We start from the raw sequence: 27,960 nt of genomic DNA on the forward strand, positions 1-27,960 counted from the left end.
GACCCACTCACTGAGTGACTCACTGACTGACTCCATTAACCCTATGGATGCCCTTCTAATGGCACAGAATACTTTGTTTGATGAATGAAAGAAAACATCCATTGACAAAAGCCATCCTGAACCCTTCTTTAGCACTGTAGCTCAAAATGAAGTGGAAACTGAAAATTTTCTGTCTTCTTCAAAATTTGACAAGTCCTGTCTGGGAGCATGAGCTTGTGCTGCATTTCACTGTATTTTTAGTATTACTGTATTTTTTAACATTACTCACAAGTTGAGACAGTGTCAAAATCAGTAAATGTCAGTTTTTTCCATCAGAGTTAATGCTTGCTTTGGTTTTAGGATCACTCAGCCTGAATAAAGTGTGCTGGGATAGTTTTTTTTAACCTAACATTCTCGATCTGTTCAATGTACTCAGAAATATTTCAGGCTATAAATGATGAACAACTTGTGGATGGTAACACTTGAATAAGTTTGCCACAGTGTAAAACATTATACTTGTTTTTGCTAATTAGGTCAGAATAATGAGCAGTCGTTTGTACTCCAGTACCATATTTCCTTGACCTTAAATTCGGGCCTGCCTCATTTAATCGTCGGGTCAAAACTCTGCCGGGAAAAAAATAAAGGCCTGCCTTAAATATGTACTGGGTCACGTATGTTAGCCTCCAGACGTTGCTGCCTGGCTGATTGTCTGTGTGAGGAGTCGCTTGATCAGAAATAACAAAGCACATTATTTAAAATAAGCTGCAATAAATATAAGGCATATATTAAAATCAAGTGTTGATTAGAACAGGGGGAGCAGATTGGGGACAAGTGACCAAGTCTCATTCAGCAGAGGAACATTAATTGAAGTATTTATTAATTTGTCCATAAGTATTCATCTTTCCATATACCATGTATAGTTCCACTTCTTCATCCTTTCGTTTTCATGCACAGCATGCACATGGTATGCTCCCACGCACTGCTCCAGCAGTGGTTTAGATATGAACATGTTTGTGGCATGTACAGATCACTACTCTATCAGCACTCGTGTGCACCTACACGTCAATGCACACATAAATTATACGTCATTTCAACATTCATCCAGATTCCTCACATTATAAAGTAATATTTCACAGTCCTGCAGCATGTATGTTGTCTTCATAAATGAGTGTGAGGTCGACTTACTGTGAGAACAGTTTTGTCCTACACCGCCTTCTTGTGGACAAGCCTAGAGAAGAAACAAAGCTTTACCACAGTGAAACAAACAAAACGCCATGCTATTAAGTAAAGCCGAAACAATTACATGTTAATCTACTGTCACTTGACAGAAAAAAAACAAAAATCAACTAATATACCTGAACTGTATAAAAACAAAATCTACTCATGTTTGATATACACAATAAGACATAAAATGTAGGTAATCTGAAGGTAAAAACAGCTAAAGTTGAGATGGCTACCTGTGTGATCACACTTATAGCATAAATTTCATGTTTAGTTTTCTTTATGGCTGTTTTATACTGTTTTCTTTATCCTTTAGTTTTTACTTTATATAATATCTGATTTATAGATTAACGCAGAAACACAGTATTTCAGGGCTGTGGAAAATTAGAATTTTAGAAATTCTAATTCTGCATCCGGTTTGCAACCTCAGTTCAAATTCAATACTTTAATTGACATTCAGGACCATTCTCAATTCAGTTCTGAACACTTATTATATATATATATATATAGATATATATAATATATATATATATATTAATATATATATAGATATATATATAGAATATATATATAGATATATATATATATATGATTTTGTTAAGTCTTACAAAAATTTGCTCAGGGTATTGTATACAACACTATCTGCAGATTTACATACAGTGAGGCAAATAATAATTTGATCCAAAAGCCAGAATTCCTTGTTGGTTGGTAGATGATCAAATACTTATTTCATGCAATAAAAATTAATTATTTAAAAATCATACAATGTGATTTTCTGATTTTTTATAATAATAATAATAATTATTATTATTATTATTTGATTCTGTCTCTCACAGTTGAGGTGTACCTACCATAAAAAATGACAGACCTCTCCATTCTTTGTAGGTGGGAAAACTTGCTAAAGCGACAGTGATCAAATACTTATTTGCCTCAATGTATCACCACATTTCTAGAACAGTTTGACATTTAAAACATTTGATGGACAGGAGATTTTGACTGGACTGGCAGTTTGCAACATCATGACAGACTGGCTTTTTGTAAAGAGAAGAGTAGGTGCATCAAATTCTGTGAATGAGGCCACATAAAGCTAATGAAACAGTGGAAGCACTCTGACAGCTGTATTACACAATGAAACAAGATCCAGTGCAGCCACACAGGAGGACTCGGAAACTAATTCAGGACTATAAACTAGACGACAGCACACTTCTAATCATAATCACAGCCAACTGGTTTTTCCTTCAGCAACTAACAGAAGGCAGATAGTATTATTTGATCACATCACATGTTTCTGATGTGATGAGGCGAGAAGAGAATTCTAATGATGCAAGATAAATGAAAGCCTACCTCACAATACCACAGAAACTGAGGAAACAGATAAACCTAAAATTGTGAGTGAGATCCACATCCTAGAGACATTTGTACAACTTTTCCTTACCTCAAGGACCATCTCTGTAGAAAAAGCCATTAGCAATATTTTTTTAGTTTGACAAACAAGCTGATAATGTCACAATCACACAACCAGCACACTCCGTCAGTTGATTTCAGAATGCAGACTCTGAAACTGGCAGTGTCTCGGTCTGTTAATCAAGGGCATAACTCTGCCAAAATGTGTCAATCTTGTACAATATTACAATTGCATATTACCAACACATAACAAGGAATGTACAAGTTTCCCAAATTTCCTACTAAAAATGTGAGAAGGCTTGATTTCAAAATACAGGCAACCATTCATGAAATAGAGTCTAGATTTGTTGTAGTAAAATAAGCCCAACTCAAATGATATGATAATATGTGTATTACCAACCTATAACAAGCACTTGTGCCAAGTTTCATGAAATTCCTCCTAAAAGTGTGAGAGGAGTTGATTTCAGAACGTTTAAGCCCTTTTTTTTGGGATGGACGGACAGACAGACAGACAGACATATGGATGGAAATTGTTACAACATAATAATCCTTCAGGCCTTCAGCTAGCGGGGATAACAAAATGCATGTGTGTATAATAATACTGTGCAGTCGTTCCATGTATTCTGTGTACCGGTGGGACGAAGTCACTGTCAAGTCATTCTCAAGTCATGAATCAGCAAGTCAAGTCTCAAGTCAGCTTGCAAACAATTGTTAGTCATTATGAACTGACTTGATGGTGACTTCATCTCACCTCTGCTGTGTACAGTTCTGTCACCGTATCTATCTATCTATCTATCTATCTATCTATCTATCTATCTATCTATCTATCTATCTATCTATCTATCTATCTATCTATCTATCTATCTATCTATCTATCTATCTATCTATCTATCTATCTATCTATCTATCTATCTATCTATCTATCTATCTATCTATCTATCTATCTATCTATCTATCTATCTATCTATCTATCTATCTATCTATCTATCTATCTATCTATCTATCTATCTATCTATCTATCTATCTATCTATCTATCTATCTATCTATCTATCTATCTATCTATCTATCTATCTATCTATCTATCTATCTATCTATCTATCTATCTATCTATCTATCTATCTATCTATCTATCTATCTATCTATCCTATCTATCTATCTATCTATCTATCCTATCTATCTATCTATCTATCTATCTATCTATCTATCTATCTATCTATCTATCTATCTATCTATCTATCTATCTATCTATCTATCTATCTATCTATCTATCTATCTATCTATCTATCTATCTATCTATCTATCTATCTATCTATCTATCTATAGGGAGCACACAGTTTCTTTAATTATTTTGAGCAGTACATATAATGACCACATGGAAAAGACTAGTTTGTTATTACATTTAAAATAATATACTCAAAAATAAAAAAAAGTATTCATTCATATTTGTTTTCCTCTTCTGGTCAAATGTATGTTCAAAAAGTATGTTAAAAAATTATGCATTGACCTTTGAAACACCCTGCTTTTACTTAATTTTTTTTTTTTTAATGATCTGAAAAGCCTTAGTAGGTGTAAATCCCACTGCTCACTGGCATAATTTGGAAGCCCCACGGTCAGGATTGACAGTGAGTGGTTTTTAATGTGTTCCAACATTCCACTCAAGTGCAGCATGTTTGTGTCTTCACAAGATAAAGTTATTCTTACTGTTGCTCCTGGTTAACACAGCAGTACAGTTGACAGAAATAGGAAACACATGCTCATTTCTGTAGAATGACACCTAGAAAAACTAAAGGAGATGTCTCAGGAGCAATAATGCTTGCATTATAAACACTGCAAACAAAATCACACTAAAACAAAACAGAAAAAGTAGAGCGGACAACTTGCCAAACACAACCATGCCATCTTGCTACACTCTTAATCTGCAATGGAAACAAAGCTACTGATATCGCGATATGGCACATTTATACCAGTACTTGCTGGGGTACCCAGCGCTGCCCGGGTTAACCTGTTTTAGACATAAGCCAAATGCCAATCATTTTAATCAAAACAACTGCCCAGCATTTGTTTTTGTAATGCTGATGTCTTATAAATATAATAGTTAAAGGGCTAAAGTTTGTCCAGCAGAACTACGGTATAAGAGGTGGACTCCCCAAACTAAGTGGAAATACTTGGTTAAAAGACAAACACATTTGAAGTCCTTCATGCAGACTTTGTTTTGGAATCAAATTTATAACAAAATTACACACAAAAGGTAGGCAACAATAAATGTAAATATCAATGAATCAAAATTGAGGTAGTGGTGTATTTCACTGTTTTTACATTGCAATTTTTTTTTTTTTTTTTTGACTGTGGTGCAGCAACTGTTTCACAATTTCGCAATTTCAGCATTGCTAGCTTTAGTCTGAATGACTGTGAGATTATGTGTGCACCATGTTTACACATAGCAGTAAAGGGATGAATGTTCCAGCTGGAAACCTCCACAAAAAGGTCTAAATGGATGAGGGAAAATGGGAGCATTCCAACCATGTCCCCTGAGAACAAGCAGCAAAATCCTTTTAAAATGTCTTGGAGCTGTGCTGTCCCTGGACAACAGCATGCTGACTTTTCTCTTTAATAAATTAGGCGAGCTTCCTCTGCCCCCCCCCCCCCCCCATGACTCCCCACCCCCCCCACAGCTCACCGAGGCCGTGAATCCAGAAGCTCACTTCCAAAACCACTTTGATTTTTTTTTAATTTCCTCTGATCTCAAACAAACCCGTGACTGTGAATATGTATGTAGCACAAATAAATATGAGGGACTTTAACCCCGAACATTAAAAAAACAAAACAAAAACAAACCGAAAAAAAAAAAAGATGATAGCAACCAAGGTTTGGAACACTGTATAAACATACGAGAGCAGAGATCAGCACTGGCCTTTTTAGGAAGCAGTGCCTCAGAGCAGAGACGAGCAAAGAACGTCATCAACTCAGCCGAGAAAGCCAGGACATGATACAGGAGCTACGGGGAGATCAGCACCAACCACACCAAGAAAAAACAAAGACATTTTATCAACTGCAGCGTACCTGAATAAATACACAGTCTCCTTGTAAGTGCTAGACGCTGCACGTCGTTTCATCTCTGAGAAAGAAACAAACGCATATAATGTTAAATTAAAGGAGCTCAAAGTTCAAATAAACCGTGAGGGTCAAATGGGCACAGGGTATTGTGTTTAATATTTCAAGCTTAAAGTATGAAACGTTAAATGCCTTCTCCAGACTTTCAAACAACAAATGTTCTGAAAGAAATCTTGTGAAAAATGGTGATTCATTTTTAGATTAACGCAGCAGTCTGATAATACAAACAGACAGGACAAGAATAGAATCGTTCCTAAACCAGACACCAGCTGCCGACGGAATCTCAACCACCTACATCCACTTTGAAATCAGAATGTATAAACAGTGATTTACAACTTTCACCCTGTACCCTGTTGTGTTTTTGGATTTTTCAAGGCATCTGCAACCATTCATTAGCACAACTACCAAGCCAATTTGTCAATTTAATGACAGACCAAGAAACAAGCAAACAAACTGTTTCCATTATGTGTCAAAGAAGATGGACAAACCTTTACTAGTTTTCCTCTTGTGAAATGCATCTTTCCAGCAGTAAGGCCGTATAGGGGTACAGAGATGAAGAATATTTAACAGAATTTTACGTGGACTGGAACATGAACTGGGCATCTTCAATTAAACTCTTTCCTGCGCATGATAAGTTCAACAAAATGGATCTAATTTTCACCTGTTAAGCAGGGGTCACCAAGCCTGTTCCTGGAGGGCACCTGTCCTGATATTTTCTTACTCTCCCTGTTCCACACCCAGGCAATTAAGTGTATCAGGTGTGCTCAGCCAATCAAGAGCTGGAAAACACCACTTTAAAAAAACTCAGGTGTGACTTGAGTAGGTAGATGTGGAAAACATGCAGGACAGGGACTCTCCAGGAACAGGGTTGGTGACCCCTGTGTTAGAAGCTGTTAGAGGTCATGTGATGATACACCTGTTGTCACATGTGGTTGCATGGTTGAGACTCCGACGCAGAGCTAAGAGTGGTCGGTGTAAGAAACAGTTTTATTTGCCAGAGCCAGGGATGGAGCAGAGGTCAGTACACAGGAAAACAATCACAATGAGCAACAGTGTCCAATAAGTGGCAGCCAGTCTCAAACATACACAAGGGGAAAACAGGTCCACTCACCCATGACCTTACATTCAAGCCAGATCAGACCCCACAGAGCACCAGTAAAATACAACATAATTTTTTAAATAAACCCAGCAGGTGCTACCTTAGACTTTACCCAAATTAAAAGCATCGTTAGCAAACTGAATTCTTTTATGCGTGTAGATGCACCTCTAACTTTGCGCTATGTGCCCAGTTCCTGGATGATGCATGGTGCTTGTTTGACAATAATCAACAGTTATCACTTTCCTGGGTTTGATGATATGGACTATTTGTTTTCCCAGAGCACCCTTCCTGTGTGGTCCCGGGATCCAGAATTTATGTTTTTCAACCCCTCAGTTTGAAACTCGCTTCACTTACAACAAGCTCTGCTTTATGAAAGTGCTCTGGTAGTAGAGATTTTGTTTTATAGGAACGCGTTGGCTTTGGCCACTTTCATTAACTTCCTCAATCATCCCTATCTATGTCAACACATTCCTGGACTATCAAAATAAGCATAATCAACCCATAGGGGGATTCCCTGTGCTGTTTGAGGACCCAGACAATGTCTTGGCACCTTATTTTTCAGACTCTTCTGCTGCAGTCCCTGGGTCCATCCCAATGACCACACCAGAGTTATCCATTTCCTCAGTGACAACTGCTTGTCACTGGGGTGTGATGCCCACATCTTCAGAGTCTTCATTGGCGCCATCTCCTCCTTCAGAGTCTACAGTGCCTTCGCCATCTTATCTACAGAGTGCCTGCTGTGTCACTGCATCTTGGACAGTTATTCCTTTTGTGTTGTGTCTCGTGCTTATGTCTCACTGTTGTTTTCCATGCCTTTTGTGTCTTTCAGTATGGTTCCCTGTGTCTTTGTCCTTGTTGTCCTCCTTGTGATCCTTTTGTTGGGTTATCTGTCCCTTGTTGCCCCCATTGTTATTGTTGTTCAATTGCTCCATTTGTTTTTTTGTCTCTCCAATCTCCCTTCTTTTGTGTCTTGTCTGTCTACGGCCTCCAGTTCTGCTGTCCTCTTGATCCTCTCTGATTCCTCTACTGTTTATTATGTGGTTTCCTGGTTGTTTACTCCACCATCAGTGTCCCATGTAACTGTCTGTTAATGTATGTCCACTGGTTTTCCCGCAGTCAGTCCTGTTTTGTCTGTCCTGTCACCCTCACTGTCGCTCCTCTGTCCTCCTGTCTCCCCAATGTCATCTGCATTGCTGTCCGCCTGATGTTGCCCCTTTTCTTTTGTTGTAAGTCCACTGTTTGTTTGTCTGCCCCTATTGGCCTGATCGGCATACTCCTCAGGATCTGGTTGCTCCCTGTCAGCCACATGGCCTGTACCCAAAACTTTTTGTTTGTCTTGTCCCCTTGCCCACCCCACTTGTTGTATTGGTGTGTGTCCATCTTCCAGCCCCCTATGCCCTCCCTGCTTGTGTTCAGGTGGTGTTTTTGAACTTGCTGGTGTTATCTCGACATTGGGTCTGAACCATCCTTCCACCTGTGACACCTGTATCTGTGCACGTCTGCAAACAGTCTGTAAACATACATCAATCACAACAAACAGCTACATAGACTGCCAAAAGAAAGTACTCGTTAGTACTCATTTTATTGAGTGTTTCCGACAGTGTTTATATCACTTTGAGCAAATGTCCCAGTGCACTTTTGAATGGAATGTAGACAAACTGCTGCTAATGTTAAACACGGGGCTGTGGATTAATTACAAAGTTTACATACTAAATGTGATGTCATGTCATGATGACTTAATTCTGAAAGTGATAACTGTTAATTTCAGTGCAGTCACTGAAAAAAAATGAAGAGTTGAGGGTAAGGTGTGCTGTCTCCTCTCTGTACAGAGCACTGAACCAAGTGGCACACACAAGCTCATCCACATCCGCGAGCTGGTAGAAAGTCCATATGTCCTGAAAATAACGTATTCGTGACTTTTTCCAATGTAAGAAATACAGCAACATTTTCAGTTTTAGCTACACGTCCAAACAGCCGGGTAAAACAGCTCAGTGGAGACATTACAACAGTTATAATGGGATTAAAACAGCGTTCTGCTTCGGTGTCGTGCAGTTCAGACAGCAAATAGCACACATCTGGATCCCAAATCAGACACACACTCTCAAAAATTAAAAGAGCTCAGAGCAAAGTCTCTGTGTATGCACTCGCACATGGAGTGGCTAGTACAGTGTTTATGAACACATATACACGCAGCTGTGTGATCAGCTGTTCTATACACACAGGCACATGTGGCTCGTTCAGCCATTGGGAACACACATGCGCAGCTGAGTGGGCACACACTCCTCACTCATCACCTGTTCTACGCACGTACACACGCGCACTCCGTCATGTGAGACACACACTGATGAGGTTAGTTTAGCGCTAAGAATGTGAGGAGAATGTGGAGAATTGATTGCGTGGGTGGGTGAGTGACAGCTCCAATGTCGGTGCCACCTGACAGCAGTCTGTGTCATCGGACTGTTGTCTGAAATATGTTTGGGCTACATCGTGCAGGTGTGCACGGGGAAGTCCAGATGCATTCGGACTGCTGGCCATGCCTCTTTTCCTCCCGACTGCGTCGGATTATGGCGATATTTGCCGTGTCGGAATGGTTCCTCTACATTCTTGCTATGTGTTCTAGGGCTTTAGAGTAATTTCATGGGGTTTCTGGTGGACAGTGTCATAATGGTAACAAAGTTGGTCACAGGAGGAACAAGAGCAATCCAAAATTTCTGACGTCCGCCAATCCAGATCCGTATCACCTCCAAAATTCAGTCGAGACTTCCATGCCCTAATATCTATCTGTGGTGCAATTTGGTGAGAATCCATGAAGTAACTTTGGCGTACTTCTTCAAAGCCTATATAAAGTGAAATCTAGATCCAGAATCGGGATCTGGATCACCTCCAAAATTCAGTGGAGTCTTCCATGGCCTAATATCTATCTGTGGTGAAACTTTTGTCAAAATCAATGCAGCAGTTTTGACATAATTCTGCTAACAGACAGACAGACAGACAAATAAATAAATAAATAAATGATGATTTTATTATGTCATTGGCAGATTTAAAAATACAGATGACATGCTCAAAACACCTAAACAGTGACCTACATAAACCCATTCATGCTCATGTGCGGTATTACACTTAATCCCGTGCATATCAAATTTCATGAAATGATCTGCTGCCATACTTTACCACACACACTTGAAAGTGCAACCCCAATTCCAATGAAGTTGGGATGTTGTGTGAAATGTAAATAAAAACAGAATACAATGATTTGTAAATCCTCTTCAACCTATATTCAGTTGAATACACCACAAAGACAAGATATTCAATGTTCAAACTGATAAACTTAATTGTGTTTGTGCAAATATTTGCTCATTTTAAAATGGATGCCTGCAGCACATTTCAAAAAAGCTGGGGACAGTGGTATGTTTACCACTATGTTACATCACCTTTCCTTCTAACAACACTCAATAAGTATTTTGGAACTGAGGACACTAATTGTTGAAGCTTTGTAGGTGGAATTCTTTCCCATTCTTGCTTGATGTACGACTTCAGTTGTTCAACAGTCTGGGGTCTCCATTGTAGTAGGTTGAGCTTCAAAATGCGCTACACATTTGCAATGGGCGACAGGTCTGGACTGCAGGCAGGCCAGTCTAGTACCTGCACTCTTTTACTACGAAGCCACACTGTTGTAACACGTGCAGAATGTGGCTTGGCATTGTCTTGCTGAAATAAGCAGGGACGTCCCTGAAAAAGACGTTTCTTGGATGACAGCATGTGTTGCTCCAAAACCTGGATGTACCTTTCAGCATTGATGGTGCCATCACAGATGTGTAAGTTCCCCATGCCATGTGCACTAACACACTCCCCCATACCATCACAGATGCTGGCTTTTGAACTTTGCGCTGGTAACAATCTGGATGGTCTTTTTCCTCTTTTGTCCAGAGGACACAGCGTTCATGATTTCCAAAAACAATTTGAAATGTGGACTCATCAGACCACAGGACACTATTCCACTTTGCCTCTATCCATTTCAAATGAGTTCAGGCCCAGAGAAGGTGGTGGTGTTTCTGGATGTTGTTGATGTATGGCTTTCACTTTGCATGGTAGAGTTTTAACTTGCACTTGTAGATGTACCGATGAACTTTGTTAACTGACAATGGTTTTCTGAAGTGTTCCTGAGCTCACGTGGTAAGATCATTTACACAATGATGTTGGTTTTTAATGCAGTGCCGCCTGAGGGATCGAAGGTCACAGGCATTCAATGTTGGTTTTCGGTCTTACCGCTTATGTGTAGAAAGTTGTCCAGATTCTCTGAATCTTCTGATTATATTATGGACTGTAGATGATGGAATCCCTAAATTCCTTGCAATTGAATATTGAGATACATTGTTCTTAAACTGTTGGACTATTTTTCACACAGTTGTTCAGTAAATGGTGGTCCTTGCCCCATCTTTGCTTGTGAACGGCTGAGCCATTTGGGGATGCTCCTTTTATTACCTAATCATGACATTCACCTGTTTCCAATTAGGTGTTGTTTGAGCATTCATCAACTTTCCCAGTTTTTTGTTGTCCCATCCCAACGTTTTTGAAATGTGTTGCATTGCACCCATTTCAAAATGACCAAATATTTGCACAAAAACAATGAAGTTTATCAGTTTGAACATTAAACATCTTGTCTTTGTGGTGTATTCAATTGAATATGAGCTGAAGAGGATTTGCAAATCATTGTATTCTGTATTTATTTACATTTCACACAACGTCCCAACTTCAGTGGAATCGGGGTGCTCAGAGTACAGTGAAGCCACACCCACATTTCAAAGTATCAGGTAAAAAGAAAAAAAAATTACACTCAGGTTCACCCCAAAAAAATAAAAATAGAGCCATTTTCATAAAACTAGCTATTTTCCCATATATTAACACAGTGCTGGACATTAGATCTTGACCTCTAACCATGAATGTTGACAGATCCTAAATAAAATCATATCCACCTATAGGACATATGCACCAATCATATTTAATCAAAATTGCATTTGACGTTTTTAAGATATGAAGCATTCATTCATACAACCATAGTTACATAGAGATGAAGGCGATGACAAGAGTGTATGCCTCCGACAGTAAGTAAGTCCCTTCGGCTGCTCCCTTGTTTGCACTCAGGGTCGCCACAGCAAATCCAAGGTGGATCTACATGTTGAATTGGCATAGGTTTTATGCCGGATGCCCTTCCTGAAGCAACTCCACATTACATGGAGAAATGTGGCAGGGGTGGGATTTGAACCTGGAACCTTCTGCACCGAAACCAAGCACATTAACCACTTGGCCACCACCCCTGCCGACAGTGTCACAAAAAAAAAAAAAAACACAAGAAAGATGTTACAAGTGACGGTCCACCTGACTTTAGAGTGAGGTTAGATCACAAACAATGATTCACCTCAGACCAGCTTCAAAACACTGCAAGAATGTCCAAGTCCAGATGATTCATTCCATCCGTACATCTGAGTTTCTCCAGCAATGCAAAGATAAAGCACCACAAGAATCCACTCTGGCATTACGAGAATACCTTTCCCGATACGACTATGTCCAATGGACTACGAGGGTAGGCTGAAAAGTTCTAAGACTCACTATAATGCAGTTAATGCATTACTCCTTCATGGGGAGCCTTAGAACTTTTCAGCCTACCCTCGTATAATCTCACCAAAGCATCCTGGCAGATTGACAGTAGAGTGAGAAAAGTTAACTTCTGGAGGATGTGCACAGTGCGTTGACCTCTGTCATGCTCCCATAAGACGGCTCGTTAAAACCTGCAGACGCCTGCCTCAACTTTGACAGACATGTCCTTGGAGACGGTCCAAAGATTGACCTTGAACCCTGCTTACCAGGGGGTCTGTTTGTTTTTGACAACAGACAGAGAATGATGATCCTGTCATCACATACCGCTGGGGAATGCAGCACCCACTCAACAACTGTGCAGCACATGAGAAACTGCACCCTCGAGGAGTGCTGGAACTCACTGTTGGACTGCAGAAGCTCCCAGAAACTCTTATCTCCTCCCTCAATGTCCTGGACAAAAATGGACTGTGATAATCTTATCGGAAATCTGAAAGAACTGTTGCTGGACATTTACACACACACACACACACACACACACACACACACACACACACACACACACACACACACACACACACACACACACACACACACACACACACCCCTGTGAAACAACAACAACAACTCGGGACCATAAAATGTAGCACTTGACCTATGAGTTGGCGGGTTATCCATTAACCTGCCACCAGGCAGACGGTCAGGTCACAGCTGCCGGTCTGTCAAAGCGTCCTTGTTTAAGGCCCTGAACTTGCTCCCTCCCAGGACAGTCCTATGCACACAATCCTGTGACACTGGTATGTCTGTAAAAGTGACTGTCAAGTGCTTTGGTGAAAAAAGTCTGTATGTTGTGAAATTCACATTCAGAGAATTCAAAATAATCAAAATAATCAGTGTTCATTTTAACACCATGGGAGTTAAATGAACACAGCCAGTGTTTTTACGATTTTAACCATCTCTGAGTTAAAATTACACTTTCAATAGTGTCAATATTTTGACACTTTAATAGTGTCAGATTTAAAATACTGTGCAGTGTACTTTTTTCTTAAGACATCTAAAAGGTTGTTTTTAACATGATTTTGTTTTTCCATTTCGCTTTTTATGACATCATAAAGTGTATTTTTCAAGAGTTCAACACAACAACAGTGGAGTATAAGAAATTAAAACGAACTATCTCTGAACAGGTTTATTTCGAACGAAGCAAGCACCATGGTTACTGGACACAACCCATCATGTACAGCTGTATTAGCTATACAGTACATGCCTATTCCAAACAAAAACAAAAGGTACAATATACGGTGCATCCAGAAAGTATTCACAGCGCTTCAGTTTTTACACATTTTGTTAGGTTACAGCCTTATTCCAAAATGGATTAAATCCATTTTTCCCTCAAACTACTCACAACACCCCATAATGACAATAGAAAAAAAAAGGTTTTTGAGATTTTTGCAAATTTATTAAAAATAAAAAAGTAAGAAATCATGTGTTCACAAGTTTTCACAGCCTTTGCTATGGAGCTCAAAATTGAGCTCAGGTGCATCCTGTTTCCACAGATCATCCTTGAGATGTTTCTACAGCTTAATTGGTATCCACTTGGGATAAATTCAGTTGATTGGACGTGATCTGGAAAGACACACACCTGTCTACATATAAGGTCCCACAGTTGACGGTGCATATCAGAGCACAAACCAAGCATGAGGTCAAAGGAATTATCCGTAAACCTCAGACAGGATTGTCTCAAGGTACAAATCTGGGGAAGGGTACAGAAACATTTCTGCTGCTTTGAAGGTCCCAATGAGTACAGCGCCCTCCATCACCTGTTCATGGAAAAAGTTCAGATCCACCAGGACTTCTCCTAGAGCTGGCCGCCCGTCTAAACTGAGCGATCTGGGAGAAGGGCCTTCATCAGGGAGGTGACCAAAAAACCAATGGCCATACCATCAAAGCTCCAACATTTCTCTGTGGAGAGAGGAGAACCTTCCAGAAGGACAAGCATCTCTGTAGCAATCCACTAATCAGGCCTGTATGGTAGAGTTGTCAGATGGAAGCCACTCCTTAGTAAAAGGCACATGGCAGCCCACCTGGAGTTTACCAAAAGGCCCCTGAAGGACTCTCAGATCATGAGAAACAAAATTTCCTGGTATGATGAGACAAAGATTGAACTCTCTGGCGTGAATGCCAGGCATTATGTTTGAAGGAAATCAGGCACTAACCCTACAGTGAAGCATGATGGTGGCATTACTTGGTTGTGGAGTACATTCCCCTTCATGCACACTCCTGCATCAGACGGGGTGGTGGCCAAGTGGTTAAGTGGGCTTGTTTCTAGTGCAGACGTTTTCCAGTTCAAGGCCACCGCTGCCCATTCTCCATGTAATCTGGAGTTGTGTCAGGTGTAAAACTTGCACCAAATCAACAAGCAGATCCACCTTGTATCTGCTGCGGTGACCCCAAGTGAAACATGTGAGCCAAAAGGTCGTGGAATTGCTTCCTACCTGGAGCCTTTCTGTATGGAGTTTGTACTTCTCCCAGGGCTCGCATGGGTTCCCTCTGGGTTCTCAGGATTCCTCCCACATCCAAAAGACATGCATGTCTGCTGTACTGGAAAATTTAAATTGGCCACAGGTGTGAATGGAAATAGAAATTACTGTATTATGTGACCCACTGCAGGTGTATTGGCTTGTAAAATCATGAATCCTGAATATAAGACAGCATTTTTTTCAAATGAGTTTTCAAAAGCAAACCACCATTTTATATTGGTAATTTAACAATAATGAGGTCAACTGGGACCTAGCAGAGGCTTTGGAGTTACTGAAGATTGCATCCAAATTTGATCTGCCTTGTTCAAGAATCTTCAATGAGCCAAAATATGAATTTGCTCTCACTGACCCCATGACCCAATCAATATGCAAATCAGGTCAGTGTTACTGTGAAGGCCATTTATCCCACTGGAACACCCCAAATACCAAATTTGGTTTGTTTGGGCACAATGGCCTTGGAGGTATTGTGACAAATGTTTGTACAGACAGTACACACTTTATCCCCTACCAGTACTTTGTTTGAGTGGCTGGATGGAAAATAAACAAAGACGGGGTGGTACCAAGCTGGGTGGGGGGGGATCTCTGTTGCTGTCAGACGCTGCTTGATATGCAAGCTATGTTAACAAAAGAAAAAGAAAAAAGAGCAGTCACTGCACACTCGGCTGGAACACAGATGTAGAACAGGGCCGTTATGTGACGCTGACTTCTGCTTTGTCAACAGTTGGCACAGAAGAGAGCAACTATCCACCACTTGCCATGGATGTCACCAAACATGGCTCGACCGGTGCTGCAGCTTATCCGCCCAATTAAAAAGTCCCCCAACCCCCCATCAAACCAAACATTCCCCCCTCCCATAGCCTTCTTCCATAAACAGCTTCAGGAATGGACAGCAGCCCGGGATTCTACACATTCCTCAGTGAAGCTATTAGAAGTTCATTTCAAACCACTGCAACATAAAAGGAAATGCATGTAACTCAGCAATGTTACAATTATGCTGATAACAGACCACGCTTAATACAAGTCCACACTCTTCATGCCTTTGAACTGTGAATTGCTAGCGCGCACATCATGAAATATCACAGCAACAGACAAACCCGCAGCATTAGCAGCACGCATGCTGTTTAAAGTGATCACTGCAACATGTCCATGAGAACTTCAAGAGTTATGGTGACCTTAACTCACAAAGGCCGAACGTATCCACTATGATACACTCTGATTCATATTCTTTCTTAAAAAAAACCCAAAACAAAACAAAACCACAGAAATAACTCTACCCTGAAAGCCTAAACATGAGTCAGAACTTGGACCGGAAACGACATGTGCATTGTTCCAGTTCACCCAGCTGGAAACTGGTAACCAGTGACGGACCGGAGTCCCACCTGGGGGGAGTTGTAGAGTCTGATCTGCTTCACACTACAGAACCTCCTTCAAGTCAGCATGCATGACTCTTACGCTGCATTCACATGTTAACAATAACAGCTCTACTAGTCCTTATAGCAAAAATCACTGCAGCAGTTGAACTTCCCACAGTTATTCTGCAGGCAAAAATGATTATCTTCATCAAAAGATGTGATTACATTTTTGCATAGTGCTACAAAACCAAACAGCATCTGCCCATGTGGCATGTTCACTGCAAGAAACAACAAATGTGCATTGATGCTGATCTAATAGTACTGACACAAACACATTGTACACGATGAGTGCTAAATGAACACAAAACTTATTTCTTCTTTCTTCTTTGCTGATTTTGCAGGTTGGCAACTCTAAATTCCAAAATGAAAGACTTACTACTCTTTAATATATATATATATATATATACTTTGTACCACCTGACAGAAAACTTTCAATTTAGTCATTCTCAAGTTGAATTAAACCAATTTATTTGGCTTCTTCCTTTTTCTCGGGGTCACCACAACATGTCTGATATTGACGGCTTTAGAGTATCCCAGAATCCTTTGCGCGCTGGGGAGGAAGGCTTGATAATGGCTCAGCTTAATGCTAACTTTAACATTGAAAATGCCATAGACATGCTAACTCGTTAGCATCGGTCCCGTTTTTAAGTTATAAAATACATCTATCAACTGTTTCAGAAGACCAGAACAGATCGGTTTAACATAAAAAAAAGTAAATATTACTCACAGACATATGCTCTTTTGGGTTTTAGCGGGGAAAAATTAAGATAAAGCTAAATAAAACAAAGAACCAACGAAGCAGCAGATTGAAGACCGAAGCACTGCTTCGTAGGTTGAAGGTTCAAAATAAAGCCGTGCTGCAGAAACGATTACAGACCCTGCAGCGGGTCTGTAATCAGTGTAGAGAAATGATCATTTTCCTGACAAACACCCTCAAAAACAACAGCCACTCTGAAGGACTGATAAGGGCATCGTTAAGCAAAAAGGCGATTGATGTCGATAGATCGAATCATTTCTTAAGGATACCCGAAACGAAACGGTTCCCGACACACAATCCTAACAGCAACAAGCTTTTTTTTTTATTTTTTTTATAAAACTCTCATTAAAGACTCACGATTATCTTAGTTGAACACCTAAATACATATTTTGGTTGAACTCACCTCCATAACAATGCAATGTTGCAAACAAGTTGCCGTAAATGCTTGTTTACACTGACAACGAAATCTCGGTCTCCCCAGTGAAAACGTGATTAGGCGCAAGATTTGACACCATAAATGGATGTGCTCATTTGGCACAAGTTTTACACCGGATATCCTTCCTGACTGTGCTGGCTGGTCCCCACCTCCTCCTACGTTACTGTGTTCATTTTTATGCATGTTAATTTTTCATTGCATAAAATTGTATTCCTAAATAGTTTTTAGCACGTGTTCAGTGTTTTTTCACTAACATGCAAAATTTAAGCAGAACACCAAAGACATGAACAAATGTCCCTGCTTCACAACCAGGCAGATGTCTGCCCGGTTTTGCCAGTGTGTGCCTCCCTCCTTCCGCCCTAATGGAGGAGGCAGGAACCAGCCAGAGGACTGTGTTTCAAGTTGCACATTTTTCAAAACTGTTGTTTCAGGGAAGAAAAAAAAAAAAATCAAGACAGCTTCTTGGACTAACTTTGGTGATTTTGATGAATATACGAGGTCTGTCAATAAAGCAACGGTCCTTTTTATTTTTTTCAAAAACTATATGGATTTCATTCATATGTTTTTACGTCAGACATGCTTGAACCCTCGTGCGCATGCGTGAGTTTTTCCACGCCTGTCGGTGACGTCATTCGCCTGTGAGCACTCCTTGTGGGAGGAGTCGTCCAGCCCCTCGTCGGAATTCCTTTGTCTGAGAAGTTTTTTTAATGAAAGACGTGCGGACGGGTCCGCGCGTCGGGACGCAGCCGACGCGGTGCGGCGGCACAGGAAAAACACCTCCGTGTTGATAACCATTTGTAAAATCCAGGCGGCTTTTGATGGCTTTCAGTGGAGTGAGTATATGAGAAATTGTTTAACAGCAGGACATGTTCCAACTTGTCCTTAAGGCTTTCAACAGAGGTGTTTTTCCTGTGGCGGAGCGTCGCGGCGGCTGCGTCCCGACGCGCGGACCCGTCCGCACGGACCCGTCCGCACGTCTTTCATTAAAAAAATCTCCTTTAACAGTGGAATATCCGGATAAAATGCTGAAACCGACTTCTTCTGAAACTTCTCTGTTCTCTCACGACGTCCTGGATCAATAGAGCCTGAAATGTGGAGGTTTTCAGCTTGAACAGGCTGACGACGGCGGCTGAGAGCGCTGCGCGACGTCTCGCACCGTGGGAAGTCCTTAAAGCGACAGAATCACCTCAAAATCTCTCATCAGCCGTTAAAATTTTCACTGAAAACCAGCTTAATTTTTCGAACCGTGTCCACTTCGATGTGTCTCACAGGTTTAGAAAAAATTTTGATCAAACAACGCGCCAGTCTCTCAGCAACTTCTCAGACAAAGGAATTCCGACGAGGGGCTGGACGACTCCTCCCACAAGGAGTGCTCACAGGCGAATGACGTCACCGACAGGCGTGGAAAAACTCACGCATGCGCACGAGGGTTCAAGCATGTCTGACGTAAAAACATATGAATGAAATCCATATAGTTTTTGAAAAAAATAAAAAGGACCGTTACTTTATTGACAGCCCTCGTATAAACTGAGAAAATAAAATGTGACATTTGACAACAATGATGGACAAGGTGTCCATTTTGTGCAAAAACAGTTTTTGCCACAAAAACCCTACAAGTCGACATTATCCATGGAATGGCAAAGCTGAAGGTAGAAAATTTACGCACTCTTACACACTGCTGCCAAGACTAAAACGTCTGATTGGATTTGATTAATAGATAAGTCGCCATATTAACCAAATCCAAACATCGAACACCAAAACAGTTCATCCACATGAATAAAAATATATACAGTCATCCCTCGCTATAACGCGGTTCACCTTTCACGGCCTCGCAGTTTCACAGATTTTTTTTAGTGCAATTTTCCATGCTTCTTCTTCTTCTTCTTCTTTTAACAGCGCATTGTGTTCTACGTCCTTATCATGCGGGCCGGTCGGCATCACCACGATTGCTCTCACTGCCTCCGATGCGCTTACTGAGTCTGCGGGCTCGGTAAATGCAGCAGCAGGCCACTCACACCACCCCCCTCTCTGCTGTGCGGAGTTGCAGCCAAAATCTGGCAACAGGTCCAGAGACTACGCTCGCTGTTTTGATGCAGAGCGCTCCAGCAGCCCGCAAGGATAGAATTCTTGCAGAAAAATCCGCAGCGCTGCATGGTCTCGGTAACCGCAGCCGCAAAGCTCCGTGGCCACTGAGAGAGGTTTGTATCTTTTTAATGACTTGGATTCTTTGCGGGTCCCACATCCGTCCCGCAACGGTAACACCGGAGGCAGTGAGTGGAGAAAGAGCACGCACATTGTGTTCTGCGTGTGCCTGTTTATAATCTTCTCACCCAGAAGAAAAAAAGAGCGCCAACAACTAGCCATAACTGTGTTCTTCACTCGGAAAAAGACACCTGCACCGAGGTGTCACTTAGTGGAAAAAGACGCGATAGTGGAGCGGCGCCAGGACGAAGAGGCGCAGTTAGAGGAACTCTGAAATACTGGTGAGTCACTATTAATAATTTCTTATGTGTCCAACCTCGTAGGTTGATTGTTAAAATTAAATTTGTTAGATCTAAAAGCCATCATAATTATTTATAGGAAAATGTTCTATTTTTATTTCTCAAACAAATGTTTGGGCCTGAAAACAGGTTTTCATCTTTGGTTTCATTCTATAATACTGGACTTGTTTTTCTACTAAGGTTTGAACTTTGAAAGTGTTTACACAGGAGAGAAAAGTGAGAAAATGTTAATGCCTGTTTGAGAAAAGTGTATAAAGCAGGGGTAGGCAACCTGTTCCAGAAAGAGCCATGAGGGTGCAGGTTTTCTTTGCAGCCACTGACTCCACCAGGTGATTTCACTGATTAACTGATTCCATCTGCTCAAAGTGATATTAATCAGTAAAATCGCCTGGTGGAGTCAGTGGCTGCAAAGAAAACCTGCACCCTCATGGCTCTTTCTGGAACAGGTTGCCTACCCCTGGTATAAAGTGTGTAGTGAGGAGTTTTACAGCCTTAAAACATCTATAATAATTGTAAAAAATAACACTGACTACTTTGCGGATTTCGCTTAATGCGGGTTATTTTAAGAATGTAACTCCCGCGATAAACGAGGGACCACTGTATTCACAAATGATCTGAAGAATTTCTAAGAACACAGTTCATATTTACACAATATTTTAATATAGACAAATATATTCCTCACATTCAAAAAGCTGAGACTGTTCTAAACATTTTGATATGCAACACATGGACAACACAACAACACAAGAAGCCCTCTGGATCCCAGAGTTTTAAGGGATTATCAGGAGACATGGCACAGGAGAAAAACTCCAGAGCTCTGCCACCATATACAACTTAAAGAACAGAATATCAGCAGGAAAATCAAATTCACTAAATACACCAATAAATCAACATGCCCATCTGAGTTTGAACTAGCTCGCTGCCTGCTAGCGTGTCCACAGGAGACTTTGACAGTCACGGTATGTGACGGTGAGCAGACCCCCAGGACAGAGAACACTTGGCTGGCACGTGTGAAGGTTGCAGCTGTACGGACAAACCTGTGTACGTATAACACGGCTGCTAGGCTTTTAGAGAGAGCGTAATAAGAATGTCACCAAGCTGACAGCTTGGCCACAGTGATATTTCTTCACAGCAAAGGCTTCAGGCTTTGGTCCAAGAGCGACAAGAGAAAAAAGGGGGCTTGCAGATCCAGCCTGAGGATAAGGAGTGAACTGAATATTCAACAAGTTTAGTGGACTTTTGGACAAAAACGTGATTCTCTACAGCCGGAGGTTTAATTTAGTAATCTGAAGTATAAGAGACATGTAGAGTGTTTACTTGATAACAGGCTCAGCTGTGCACAGTGGATTCCTTCTGGCTTAGATAATAAGGCATGCTGCACATTACTGGAGGTGAACTGTGATGACAATTAGAGTGGCTATCTGAGAGTGCTGAAAACGTTTCCTCATCTCTGCTGGATGTTTTGACTCTGATGTGGAATGGAAGCTCTGAGTGCGTCTCCCAATATAACTCTCTGAGTGTTTATGTGACTTGATAATTGAGTCAGAGGAGACGGCAGTTACATGTGAATATAAACAGCAATGTGATAATCCAGCAATTTTAAGTGGTGAGAAGGTATGTGTGTGACATCACCATGCAGCAGGACTCCATCATCTGTCTACTACCGGAACGTCACCTCAGGTCAGCACAACAGCTCCAGCCGCAGTGCCAACATAAACACCATCTCCATCCACATCAGCTTCATCTACGTGTCCATCTGTAGCGTCTCCACCTGCAGGGTCTCTATCCAGACCAACTCCATCTGCATTATCGCCATCTGCATAGTCTCCATTCACACATCTCCATCTGCATAATCTCCATCTGCATAATCTCCATTCACACATCTCCATCTGCACCATCTCCATCTGCATAATCTCCATCTGCACCATCTCCATCTGCATAATCTCCATTCACACCATCTCCAGCTGCATCATCTCCATCTGCAGCATCTCCATCCACACCATCTCCAGCTACATCATCTACATCTACAGCATCTCCATCCACACCATCTCCATCTGCACCATCTCCATCTGCATAATCTCCATCCACACCATCTCCAGCTGCATCATCTCCATCTACAGCATCTCCATCCACACCATCTCCAGCTGCATCATCTCCAGCTGCAGCATCTCCATCCACACCATGTCCATCCACACAATCTCTATCTACACCATCTCCATCTGCAGCATCTCCACCCACACCATCTCCATCTGTAGCGTCTCCACCTGCAGGGTCTCTATCCAGACCAACTCCATCTGCATTGTCGCCATCTGCATAGTCTCCATTCACACATCTCCATCTGCATAATCTCCATCTGCACCATCTCCATCTGCATAATCTCCATTCACACCATCTCCAGCTGCATCATCTCCATCTGCAGCATCTCCATCCACACCATCTCCAGCTACATCATCTACATCTACAGCATCTCCATCCACACCATCTCCATCTGCACCATCTCCATCTGCATAATCTCCATCCACACCATCTCCAGCTGCATCATCTCCATCTACAGCATCTCCAGCTGCATCATCTCCATCTACAGCATCTCCATCCACACCATCTCCATCTGCATCATCTCCAGCTGCAGCATCTCCATCCACACCATGTCCATCCACACCATCTCTATCTACACCATCTCCATCTGCAGCATCTCCACCCACACCATCTCCAGCTGCAGCGCCTCCATCCACACCTTCTCCAGCTGCATCGTTTCCATCCGCATCATCTCCATATGCACCATCTCCATCCACACAATCTTCATCTGCATCATCTCCATCGACATCATCTCCATCCTCACAATTATCATCCTCACCATCTCCAACCGCATCATCTCCATCCACACCATCACAATCTCCATCTTGTGCAAATGTTTTCTAGTCATTTTGCATAAATATGTTGTATTTATTGTATAAAAACATTGCTCACTGTTTACTGTTTCGGTACTCTGGCAAAATAATTTCCTTTGGGATGAATAAAGTTGATCTTATCCATCTGCATCATCTCCATCCACACGTTTCCATTCGCATCATCTCCATCTGCACCATCTCCATCCGCAACAGTGTGGCTTTCTCTGTGGCACATTTGTTGTTGTTATTCTGTTTTGTACCTCCATTGAGGTTGGTTGCTTTTTTCTTTCATTTGTTTGCTGTGTTTGTTCAGTTATTATTAAGATTACATAAAATCTATCATTGTCACAAAATGTGGTACAAAGTTGCACCTTTTGGAACATATTGTATTGGTGCACAGTCTGGGGTGTACAGCACACGTGCTGAACACTTAACTCCACTCTACTGTTCATACAGGGTCTAATCTGAGTGTAAAGTGAGTCACAGGGTGAAGAGCAGTTGTATTTAATATCTTAGTTGGAAAACTACGCTCTTGTAATTCCCTCATTCTTGTAACGCTACTCAACAAAAACATAAATGTAACACTTTTCATGAGTTGTAATAAAAGACAGAATGCTTTGTAGGGCATTAAAATGTACTTCTAGAATTTACTTATTTAGAATTTAACTGTTTTCCTGGGCACAACCTGTCCCAGCAACAAATCACATCCAAAATTCATCTGTTTCAATCTGAAGATCACAAGTTGCCGAACTCAAGTGTTAAACTTCCTTTCATAAGATGTGGAAAAAGTGAAGTGCTGTGAATACTTTCTGGATGCACTGTACATCCCAGTAATAAAAACATACGCTACAATAATGCACAAAATTCCAAAGTTAAAGAGCTCATAACAGAAAAGGTGCAACTTATAGTCTGGTGCGACTTGTATTCTGGCAAATATGGTACTTCTAAATATTAGACACTTGAACCTTGTATTCATCCATGTGGCTACATCTACCACACTATGGAGACCACCTTGGGACCTGGATGGCAACAACCCAGAAAGACAACTGCTCCAACCCCACTTCTCGAACGTTACGATCTATTTGCCAGAGCCAAGTGAAAGAAGGGCATTCCTTTGGCCTTCTTCAACCACTAGGATCCTCAACACCGGAAGCACCAATGTGCTGAATTATACCCACAGAAATGCACCACCTGGCCAAAATGTTGCATCCGATCATCCTTGATAATGCAAATACCACTCACCATCTGAGTCTCCAAGAGAAACTGTTCCTTTGATACACAGTCATTCCAACAGTACCCAAGAATCCTCTGAAGACATTATTTCTCCAATGGACATAATATATACAAGCGCATTGCCCGCAGGGATCCATGGGCTTTAGAGTGGGTAATGAATATAAAATAGGTAGCTGACATTTTAAAAGGGTGATAATAAATTAAGCAAAGCTTGTATAATGAGTTGGAATGGCGTGTGAGTCCAAAATGTTTTTAGAACATTAGACCTCAACAAGTTTTAGAAAAGAACTCAACCTATTATTTCCTGTTAATTATGTAATTTTTTAATGTTAAACTGATTAAGCCAGTTAAACTACAAAAACACAATAAATCAATAACACTAACAACACTGTAAAACTAACATGAACCACAAACAACACACAAACAACATTTAAAACCCCAACTCCCATGGTGCATTGCAACACAACGTCCATTGTTTACTGGTTAGATAAAATGGCTAATTTCTTCAAAAATATTTGTCGTATCAACTTTCTGTTTTCGCAGCGTTCATCCTTGACCCAAAACACATAAGCATACCAAACTGCAAATGTCAGCTCTCCCCAGTTTCTGCATGATCAAAGCCATACACATGCACACATACATGCACACAGAGGCCACTAGGCTATTATATTATATATTGAATTAACCCTCTGGGGTCCGAGGGCATTTTTTGGACAGTTCACTTGCCTGGCATAAATGTTTTATTATTGCTGTTAACAGCTCTTCCTGCATCCCACAATCAAGTTTTATGTCTCTTTTTTTCAGGACAACCTGTGCTTTCATAATATATATGCTTTTGTTGTGTTTTATAAGTGTAATAAAGGTTTACAATCCAAAATAAGGAAAACGTAAAGCAGAAAATAATTTTCCACACACATTTATTCAAAACACATAGCAAACTATAATAAACAACTGTTTTGACACTTTATAAAGGTAATTTGAGGTCTTGTGTGAAAGACTGTACAACAAAAAGGTTCTAACAATAAACACAAATGCACATTTTGAAGAATATATACAAAATGATCTATGCATTTTTTGTCTTCATGGTAAAAGCAACAGTGTTATCCAGTAACATTCACATGCAAACTAGTGGAACAATCCTGATAGTTACACACTCTTTGTCTGAGCACATGAGATTGTCATCAGAGGCTCTCCATCTGCTTTCAGTGATCGCTGTGTGTAATGGCACAGGGCACATTTGGAGCCCAATAGTATGTACTCATTGAAGCACCCAGGGGGCTATACAAACAGGCCAACTAGTAACATATCACTCCTGAAAATGATCTTTGGCTTTTCACGTGAGGTGACTCTGCCCTATGACTGGATTTTGGAAAACCATGTGACGGTGAACCAATTCCGATTGGACACTCACATTGCACACGTCATCACACAGCTTCTATGAGGAGTACAAAGATGGCCGATGTCTGGCTCAAAAGTCTGCGGAGTTAACTTTTCAGCAGAAAAAAGTAAGTTTCTATCTCATATCATTAAAAAGTTATTTATAATTTAGTAAAGCTTGGTCTTAGCCGTCGTATACGACAGCGTCAGCCCCAGAGGGTTAACTGTTTTTGATGTTTGCTGCTGCATTTTCTCTGTCATTCTGTTATTGTTGAAGCCCTACACCAGTCCGTTCACGGTAAATTCAACCAATCAGCTTCTTTCCCCATGCACAATGACTAGGGTTGCGTATCGTTGGACATTTTAAACACTGGCGGCTTTATTGATATTCACACAACCTCCTGAGTATTTTGGGCCTGACCTGCAAAAGAAGACAAATCCTTGATGCCTGGTATTTTATTATCTTTTTTATCCTTTTTTTTAAAGATGAACTGTTGATATGATAATGGTCTGTGGTTTGGCTGAGGAATGGATTCTGTTAACCCCTGTTTGATTGATATTTACTTATGAATGATTTATAAACTCACAACGACACACTGTCTCTGATTAATTCCAGTTTGGTTTGTGTGGTGATGAAAAAGCACATATGGAGGCTCAGCAACTGGCAGTAATTAAAATATCTGTCAGAAAATAACGGCCTTGCTGCTGTTGTTTTCCATCAGCTGCCTGTGTGCGCCACAGGAGATGGGGTGGAAGTGGCGCTTCAATCCTTCACCAAAGCATAAATTGTCTTTTCACTGCCTTGTTTACACGCGTTCATGATCTGCATGCTTCGATGTGCCGCAGACCTTGAAAGGCCAAAAGCATAGCACTTCACTTCACCGTCCACTTCAGCCAATGGCTGCAGAAAGGGGTGTTGCTTAGCAACCTGTTGTAACATTAACACGGAGTGAAAACAGAAACCGTCTGGCACATCCGGCCTGATCGGTTACTCACAGTGAAGATGAGCAAGTTTGGACCAAAAAACTGGGCTAAAAAGGCTTAGCGAGCATCATAAAAATTATCCTATAAAGGGCGCTATCATTTTTTTTTTTTTTTTTTTGTAACTGTTGTCATATATAGGGTAACATAACTCCAAAGAAGTCACGCTTTTTGTTACTTTTTTGCCAAAGTGGATATTGATTTAATTCAATTTTCCAAAAGTAACAAGTGTTATAAAATTAAGTAACGAAAGAAAGCAGATGAACCCATATTCAGGAAACTTGGACCAAATTTTCATGGAAATCCAGATGAAAGGGTGGATCAAAAGGTGCATCAATCAGGATCATAGGTCAAGGACTGAGATAAAAGATCACCATCCAGGATCAAAGATCAAGGACAGTATCAAAGATACAGCCCAATCAAAGTTTTTTTTTCATGCCCCCATCAGGAAAAGCTCCCCATTTTCATGACAGTTTTTTTCATTTTGCTATTTATAATCATCCTCCTCTTAACTCTAACCATAACCACAGTGTAAGCATGTCCCCTCCCCTGAACCTAATCATGACCTCCCATACCCCCCGTCACCCCACATTTGGAGCCCCCATCACAAATTAAATGAAACTGTCACGAAAAGCGCCCCATTTTCGTGGCCCATCATGAACCCATAGATTAATGTACTTTTTGTAATGCCACCATGAACTGCTGTGAGATGGGGTTGCAAAGATAAGTGATCAGGATCAGAGGTCACTGTCAAGATAAAATAACTTGAACTATGGAGTGAAGTAATGATTGGAATTTGGTTTGTGGGTGACAGTGCATTTGGAAAGTATTCACAGCCTTATTCCAAAATGAATGAAATTCATTATTAAGAAAATCCTCCTCTATAACTCTTCATCACGAAGCTGTATAACTGGGGATACAAAATGCAAAACGTGCACTATGCATAAATTCTTCAATCACAGCTAAAAATATTTATTTACTCCATTTTGTGGGAAGGGGAGGTAATGGCCTAGTGGTTAAGCGTTGGACTTGAGACCAGAGGATACTCGGTTCAAATCCCAGCCTGACCGAAAACTCACTAAGGGCCCTTGGGCAAGGTCCTTAACCCCCCAGTTTCTCCCGGTGTACAGTGTGCACCTTGCATGGCAGCAGCCTCACATCAGGGTGAATGTGAGGCACTGATGTGTAAAATGCTTTGAGCAGATGGAAAAAGCGTGCTATAAATGCAGTCCATTTTCCATATACCATTTTAAAATAAGGCTATAACACAAAATGTGGAAAAAGTGAAGCGCTATGAATATGTTCTGGATGTCCTGTAAATTAACATGAAATGTGAGGCTTTGGGCGAAGTATATTACCTGCTAAATCCAATTCTAGTTTAATTTTGTTAACTGTTGTAGTGTTACTTTAATAAATCTGAAAGAACCACAT

At 40.9% G+C, this 27,960-nt stretch overlaps 1 protein-coding gene across 11 annotated transcripts in view; it reads right to left on the bottom strand.

Moving 5' to 3' along the window:
- The window catches only part of LOC117524002 (sorbin and SH3 domain-containing protein 1), a 175,009-nt gene that overhangs the window by 136,791 nt on the left and 10,258 nt on the right, over positions 1 to 27,960 (bottom strand). For all 11 annotated transcript variants that reach the window (XM_034185714.1, XM_034185708.1, XM_034185709.1 and 8 more), the window contains exon 2: positions 1,165 to 1,207. The gene's annotated coding sequence lies outside the window, so the exon portion shown is untranslated. The remainder of the gene's footprint in view (positions 1 to 1,164; positions 1,208 to 27,960) is intronic.

Source organism: Thalassophryne amazonica, chromosome 13 (assembly GCF_902500255.1).
Source record: "Thalassophryne amazonica chromosome 13, fThaAma1.1, whole genome shotgun sequence".
NCBI lineage: Eukaryota > Metazoa > Chordata > Actinopteri > Batrachoidiformes > Batrachoididae > Thalassophryne > Thalassophryne amazonica.